The sequence below is a fragment of the Rhinopithecus bieti genome, unplaced genomic scaffold (genome assembly GCF_001698545.2).
Source record: "Rhinopithecus bieti isolate Rb0 unplaced genomic scaffold, ASM169854v2 scaffold_2272, whole genome shotgun sequence".
Lineage (NCBI taxonomy): Eukaryota > Metazoa > Chordata > Mammalia > Primates > Cercopithecidae > Rhinopithecus > Rhinopithecus bieti.
In genome coordinates this window covers 1,505,690-1,514,312 of record NW_016804163.1, presented here as the reverse complement: position 1 = coordinate 1,514,312, position 8,623 = coordinate 1,505,690, and the positions used below count along the sequence as shown (strand labels likewise).

Sequence of the window (8,623 nt, the reverse complement as noted above, 5' to 3'; positions counted from 1 at the left end):
GCGGCAGACTGCTGTGTTAGCAATGAGGGAGGCTCCGTGGGCGTGGGACCCTCCCGGCCAGGTGTGGGATATATTCTCCTGGTGTGCCCGTTTGCTTAAAGCACAGTATTGGGGTGGGAGTTACCCGATTTTCCAGGTGTTGTGTGTCTCAGTTCCCCTGGCTAGGAAAAGGGATTCCCTTCCCCCTTGTGCTTCTCAGGTGAGGCGATGCCTTGCCCTGCTTCAGCTCTCGCTGGTCGGGCTGCAGCAGCTGACCAGCACTGATTGTCCGGCACTCCCTAGTGAGATGACCCCAGTACCTCAGTTGAAAATGCAGAAATCACTGGTCTTCTGTGTCACTCGTGCTGGGAGTTGGAGACTGGAGCTGTTCCTATTCGGCCATCTTGCTCCACCCATCTTGAATATTTTTTTTGAAAAAAATCTGTTCACATCTTTTGCTCATTTCTAAATTGGTTTGTCTGTTTATAATTGAGTTGCAGTTTATTTATTTATTCCGGATACAAGTCCCTTCTCAGATATATAATTTGCAAATATTTACTCTTATTTCTCTCATTCTGTGGATTGGATTGTCTTTCCACTTTCTTGATAGAGTTATTTGAAGCTTACAACTTTTAAATAGTTTCTGATTAAGTCTAGTTTGTTTATTTTTCTCTGTTGTTGCTTGTGCTTTTGATGCTGTGTATGTTCCTCAAATCCAACGTCATAAAAGAAACCGTTCTCAGCAAACTACCACAAGGACAAAAAAACAAACACCACATGTTCTCACTAATAGGTGGGAATTGAGCAATGAGAACACTTGGACATAGGAAGGGGAACATCACACACTGGGGCCTGTCGTGGGGTGGGGGAAGGAGGGAGGGATAGCATTAGGAGATATACCTAATGTAAATGATGAGTTAATGGGTGCAGCGCACAAACATGGCACACGCATACATATGTAACAAATCTGCATGTTGTGCACATGTACCCGAGAACTTAAAGTATAAATTAAAAAAAAAAAAGATTTACTCTCATGTTTTCTTCTAAGGGTTTTATAGTTTTAGCTCGCACATTTGGGTCTATGATCTCTGTTGAGTTATCTTTGGGGAATGGTATAAAGGGTAGGTTCAACTTCATTATTTTCTTTTTCAATAGCTAGATTCCCGAATAATTTGTTGAAAATATTATGATTTCCTGATTGAAATGTCTTGGCACTCACGTCAGAAAACGATTGACCATAAATGTAAGATTTTCTTTTTGAACTTTGGACACAATTATATTCCATTGATCTATATGTCTGTACTTAGGCCAGTAAAACATTGTCTTGAGTGTTATAGCTTTTCTACTGAAAAGTACTGAAATTAACAGATGTGAGTTATCCAAATTTATTCTTCTTTTGTAAAATTGTTCTAAAATTTTCTAAAATTGTTCTGCACAAAAGTACAGCCACTTGGAAGGTTATTCTGTTATAGCTTTTGTCACATAAGAGGACAATAAAGCCTTTTGGGTTATAATTGGTTCAAAATATTGAGAATATGGCTTTTTATCATTTCAGTCACTGTAATGGTCCATTTAGAGAAAACTGCCTCCACCCTGTTTGCAAACAAACCATACCCTTAAAATGGCAATCTCTCAAATCTGAACCTGTGTCATTCCATATAGAATTACTCAATTATAACAATTTATTTATAAGTAAGCATTTTACCTTTTGCTCTATAGAATTTAATTCAAGAATTGAGTATTCCCCTGAGATATCCTCGTATTCATTTCATTAACTCTATACATATAACAATTGCATTATCAGTATACCATATTAGAAACATTATTGTTTATAGATCTCAAAGTTCAATAAATGATTTTAGCAATTCATTTATCCAACAATAGCTTGTCTAATATTTCTGAAACATTTTAACAATCATCCAGTAGGCAAGGATGCTAATTGATTTAAATGGAGGATATTTGGTAAATATTTAGTAAGCAGTTCAATGGAAATGTGAAAATCCTGTGAAATTCAATGGTCTTTGTTGGAAAAAAATGAAGTTCGATAGGTACACTACCTAAGTAATTCTTGAAAATCAGAATCATCATCATGGGTTACAAAACTAGAGGACATTTTAAGATTTGGATTCACAAGATTAAAATTATCTAATAGTTTCTATATAGGCAGTAAAAAGATGTGAATTTGGAGGACCTGAAATTGATTCTGACATTGAAATATACATAGAACCATGTAGCAAATGCTATATACATAGTAAATTTCTCAAAAGACAACTGCTTTCTACCTGAGATCACCAAGAAGTTTTAGCAAAATGTCTTTATTGGTTTTACTGAGTTTTTTTTTTTTTCCAGATGGAGAGTTCATTGTCATATAGTCCTTAATAAAGTGGACCAGAATATTTCACTTCCAATTATAAATATCAGGGCAAAATTTACTCTGTATTAGTGATTCAAAACTGGCAAATTGCCATGGATGCTTATTTCTTGTCAAGGTTCTGCATTGCATGAGATGCATTTAGGGAATTTGTGAACAGGAACTTAGCTGAATTTTTGCCATCATTCCTCATTACCCTAATCAAATTCCAAGCTGGACAGATTATAAGGACACCCCACTGTGGATGCCCTGGAGCAGAATTGAAGCAGATTGGCCAAAAACACTTGCCAGAATCCCTGATGCTCAACTTGTCACTTCAAGTTCCATGGCAGGAATTGGTCCTGTTCTATTGCTAATGGAAAGATGTATTAAAATTGGTTATCAACTGCTTCCACTGGGATTTAGATAAAGTTTTATAATACCAATAAAAAGAGGTAGAATGTACTTGCTGCAATCTACAGCATCTAACAGGTTTTTGTAGCCATTTCTCTGTGTTATATTTTATTTTTCATGATAGAAATTACTATTTTCTAATAACTGTAATACCCTTTTAGCTGAAATCATTATCCCCAAATTATGAAGATTTAGAATATAGCTGAATCTTTGTTATCTTGTCAGTTTGATGTGATTCTAAGATATGGTTTGAATGTGTTTTACTTGAGACATAAATTTTTGGGAATCTACCCGGGTTTTAGCAAGACGACCTGGGTCCTTACCAGAGTAGCAATAGGAACAAAGGAATTACAAAGTAAATATTGAATTGGATTCAGCTGGCATACCTAAGCTTTAGGAAATTATTTATATAGAAAATTTCAAATTATGGCCTACTTGCTCGGCAATGACTTTTAACAACAGTGAAAGGGCATCTGTTGCTTTAGCCTATCCAGCATTCATTTGTTCTTTTTTAACAAACAAATACTATTCCAGGCTCTTGAAATACAAGCATGAATACAATGAATACCCCTGCTGCATGGGATTTGCATTGTGAAATGAAAAGGAGAGAAACAGAGGCCGTTAAAATATAGATCTTGTAACTCTAGATCTAGAAACTAGATCTTAGAAAATATCAGAATTTCTAAAGTGGGTACAGGCAGCAGTATTAAATATGGTGTTTGGCCTAAGCTTTGAGTAAATACATGAAAGATGATAAAGAAAGTGAATCATTCAGATCAGATATCTGTTAAAGGAAGATTTGGGGAAGAAGGAACAGTCAGTACACATCCTTGATTAAAGTTATCAAATAGAGAAAAACAGGTGATATGACAGTGCACTGCATATCAATGAAGCTATGTATGTTGTATATTATATATGTGTGTATGTGTATAGTGTATGTGTATATATATGTGTATATATACACATATATATACACATACATACATATATACACACACATACATATATACACACACATACACATTACTGTTTGCAAAGTTTCTGCATTGCATGAGCTTCATTCAGGGAATTTGTGAACAGATACTTAGCTGAATTTTTGCCATCATTCCTAATTACTATAACTAAATTCCAAGCTGGACAGATTATAAAGACACCCCACTGTGGATGTCATGGATGTGTGTACACACACACATCCATACATACAAACACATTCGTAGACACACACACACATCCTGTGTATATCACATTTAGAATATATGGTTGCAGCAACATCAAGGGGCTCACAGTCTATGAGGGACAGAAATAGAAAATGCTGATTATAATTTAGCTTTGTAAATTCAAAGATAAAGGTCAACAAGAGATCAAGTGTCTAATGAAAGCGACATCTGTCAGGCCAGGGCAATTGTACTGCTCTTCCAAGTGTATTCCAAGGACAAGCAGCATCAGCATCAGTATCACCTGGAGACTGGTTGAACTGCAAACATTTTGAGCCCCGCCTGAGACTCATTGAGTCGTTATTTTCATTGTATGGGGATTCTAAGGTGATTTATGAGAAGGTTAACAAAAGAAGAAAGAACATGAGCAAAGGCATGAGGGAAGAGAAATAATAAAACAAACACCACCAACAACAGTAAGTCAGCCTTGTTTTGTATAGAGAAATAGAAAAATTCAGAATGTAACAAAATAGATTACCCTGATAGAAGGTGAGAGAAGACAGTAAATTGGAGGAGGCTTTATGTGTTAATCTGAGTACTGAGCCTAATCTTATAGCACTGGGGGCTATTGAGGGACTTGTTACTTGGGGCTAAATGGTCACAATAACCCCACCTAGGTCTTTGACATAGACCAGATGAGAGATTGTAAAAGCCTGGATTACACCTCAGGTACTTTCCATTGCTTTTAAAACATCCTTCAAATTAAATTAAATGTTGATTTTTTTATTGTAAATGTTATAAGAGCTTGAAACAAATTTATAAAATATCAAAATGTTTAAGCAACAAAATGAATAATTAATAATATCACAGCCACCTCTATCACTATTTATTGGCATTTTTGTTTTATTTTTATATATAATAATTTTTTGCAAGAAATTCATAACTTATGCACCAGTGTTGGAGGATTGTTTGTCAACTTTCCAAATGCATAAAATGGCCCTTACTCGAATGAAATCTGAAATAAACATTTTATGTCTGCAGAACGTTCCGTTTTAATGTCTGCAGACTATAATTAAACAATATATTTTCAGTTACCATTTAGGTTAAATCTTGAATTTTTCATGATCATACATGGCAGTATTTTGTGGCAAAATGTTTTTATGTGTTTCTGATATTATTTCTCATACATAGCCAAACATAATGAATTAAAACATGAATATTTTAGGCTTTTGGTATGGCTTAGATTTAGAATGCCTTCCAAAATGTGCTCAATTTCCATATTCCCAAATCTCATCAATTGGTTATTAACATTTTTTCTTGACCAAAAATATACAATTACCCTCTTTAAAAGACTGTAACATATACAATACAAAACATAAAGATATAAAGCACCTTTGTAATCTACCTGCTAGGTAGGGATACTTTTCCACTAACTTTTACAACTATTTCCTTCCAACCATGTCTATTCAGTCACATATTTCATTATCCATCCCTATACAACTGTGTTTTTTTGTTTTTGTGATAATGATTTACCACCGATTTCGATATTCTCTCCTATATATTTTTATATACACAAGCATTCCACACAACACACTCTCCATCGTCTTTGTATTCCTAACCAAATATGCATTTTAAGGGCATTATATTAAAACTTGTTTCAATGAAAAATAGAGTCAATTATTTCTTCAGATATTTCATAAATGCATTCCATAAATCTTAACATTGTTAGTGGCTCAATGTCTGATTAGTACAGTTTTTATTAAATAAATATCTAATCTTTTCCTTTCATCAGTTGGCTCTTGTCATTAGCAAAACCCTTCACATTTTTGTCACCTTTTATTCACTGGTTACTAACGAACCATTCAGACAGTGCAGCAGGGGGGATTCCTGTGCTTACTACGTTGCAAACATAATGTGCCAGTCCCATTCTTGAAAATGTTCCACTTTCCGTGGGATTTTGATCTAGAATATTCTACATGAAGATACAAAGCTATCAGAGTGTTTCATTGCATGTGAATGCCATAGGAAGAACAACAATGTATTTATTTTTATTTTAATATTAAGATCCCTACCCTATATGGCAGTTGTAGGCTGCTTTCATTAAATTAACATTATATAGTAATATACCATTTTCCAAAGTTATTTGTTTCTTGAATATTTATTCTAACACAGATAACCAATATTTTAATGTATTTCACTAATTTGGGACATGTGTCCATTGTTGTTTTGCATCATAGGTTATTACTAAAATAAACATCTATTATTTTATTCTAAGTTTTCTGCATCTCAACTATTTTCTTTCACTATGTACCAGTCAATTATTATACTGATGTTTTACTTGGTTGACATTTTCATTAGATGGTTGTACTCTTTTAATTATATGTGTTGGGTTTTGGTTAAATTACCTAAAGTTTCCTTTACACGCTCTCTCAAATTTTGATATACTTATAAGCCGTGTGCGTCAACTAGCCACAAAATGCATTGTGATTATATATTTGCTCTTCTATTTCTATTTAATTAATTAAAATTTAGTTACTATTTCAATGTTTAATAAACTTATTTTTGCCATGTACTTACTTCTAGTCCTCTACTTTGAAGTAGTATTTGTTAGCAGGTAGAAACAAAATCTTGGGGAAACTCACGTTTTACAAATTATTATGAGGAAAATATGGCAATGAATCATCACAATATGTTAATTGTCATAGTAAGATTTTTTCTCTACTCTCTAATTCTTAAATTATATAAGATATTTTCATTCAAATCCTGATTGAGCCAACTTGACTTTCGCAATTAAATTATGTTGCTTAGAACTAAATTTTCTTTACTTCATTTGCTGCTATGACCGATAAATCTTAGTCTTTTATGAGGCGGGGGAAAAGACTTTATAAGGTGCCCTGAATTTAACGGGACCATAAAATGAACTTATATATAAATGAGGGAATGACATGTATAACACCGAAGTTTATTTTCAACTGCAAAATCTTATGAAAGTTAATCCTCAATTTTTATTATCATTTTTCCTTTTAGGTGGCTGGTGGCATTACCCATTTCACTATTGCTACTAAACCAATATTTTATTTTTTTTTTATGTGAAAACTCGAGTCCAAGTTACATTCATAATATTTATTTCTTGTATTTTTAATTTTGAAATCATTGGAGGCCATTAAACAAATACCCCCCCCCCATCGATTTAGATTTAGATTAGATGCAGGGTTTTTTTTTTTTTTTTATTTTTTTTTTAGTGTGCATGACTTTCTCAGTGTTAAATTTGACTCTGTGGCTAAGGTTTTGATCAATTTGATGGTATTAAAATGTCAGTTTAGTCAATAACAAGATCAAGCAATAGGATTATTGAGATTTCTTGTTAACTATCCTCTGGATATTTGACAGAAATTCTTGAATCGGTTGATTCCTTTACTAATAAGTATTCTACCTCCAACCATATCTATTGATTTTATCACTCTGTAGTAGAAGTATGTTTGATAAGCAGGGTTTAAAATGTGTTGAAGGTTTGTGATTATGTGGATATCGAAGTTGTCTTATTTTTACTTAGATGAATGAGACAAAATTAATCTCTGTGTTTTTTAAGATTGGTTGCTATGTTATTAAACTTAAAAGTTCGTTTCTGAAAGGTTAAATTAAAATAAATGGTATCAATATCAGTAGCCTCTCTACCATGTTGAATCTCATTTTTAAACCTGGGTGGGGTAAGAGGCATATGAGAATCCACAGGTAGGAAGCTTCAAGCTGGACTGAAAAAGAAAGAGGAAAAGCAAATGCCTGAAAGGTTCCTGCCATTACTGTTGCTGTCAGAAAGAGGAGAGAAGTAGGTTAGAGTGTTAGAGTTAAAAGAAATCAAGGCCTAAAGGAACATGCAAAATCATAAATATGGCATTGGCTATTATGTTATTGAGCAAAAAAAAAAAAAGATTTTAATACATGCGGTTAAGCAGTCAGAAAGTTGAAGGATATTTTATCTCTTATTACAGAATCAAAGCAGCACTTGCTTTATATCATCCTACTTTTAGTGCACAGCATATACTCAATTTGCATTAGTTACATTGAGCTTGCTCAGATGTCCTGTTTTTCATAATTCTTTATCAGGTTTATGCTGACATGTTGTTATTTATAATTTTTACCAGTTCCTCTTATAGTTACCCCGATAGTGTGTCTTGGACTTACGGTTAACATGACCTATGCTTGTTGGATACAGGTTTGCCTGCTATATTATATAACCATTTCTATCACTCTAGATTACTGCTCCTTTGATCTTTTCCTATATTTCTACAAAAGTTTACTCTTTCATCTTCCAGCTTCCCCTGTGGACCCGCTATAAATGATTGGCTTGTTTAATGCCCAAAGGCCTTCCATTCAACTTGGGACAAAACCCTAACTCCTTTCTATGCCCCCAGGTTGTTACATGCCTGGAGTCTGACCATTAGAGTTTCAGCTTACATATCTTTACTTCTCTCTTTTTTTCTTCTGTAGCCTAGCTAGCAATCCATCTTACGAATTTTTTCCAATAACCACCTCCTGGATTCATTGACCTTTTGCATAGTTTTTCATGTCTCAATTGCTCTGATTTGCTGTGTTTTGCTATCTTTGGGGTTGGTTTGCTCTTGCTTCACTAGTTCTTCTAGTTGTGATGTTATTCAGCCCTTTCCAAACCAGGTGGTCAGTTCCTCTTATATCATTGTGTTTATTTTTTCCTTGGAGTTTATCACAA

At 33.9% G+C, this 8,623-nt stretch overlaps 1 protein-coding gene across 2 annotated transcripts in view; it reads left to right on the top strand.

Annotated features, from left to right (window-relative positions):
* CCDC102B (coiled-coil domain containing 102B) overlaps positions 1-8,623 on the top strand; it is a 355,558-nt gene that overhangs the window by 335,067 nt on the left and 11,868 nt on the right. The window lies entirely within an intron of this gene.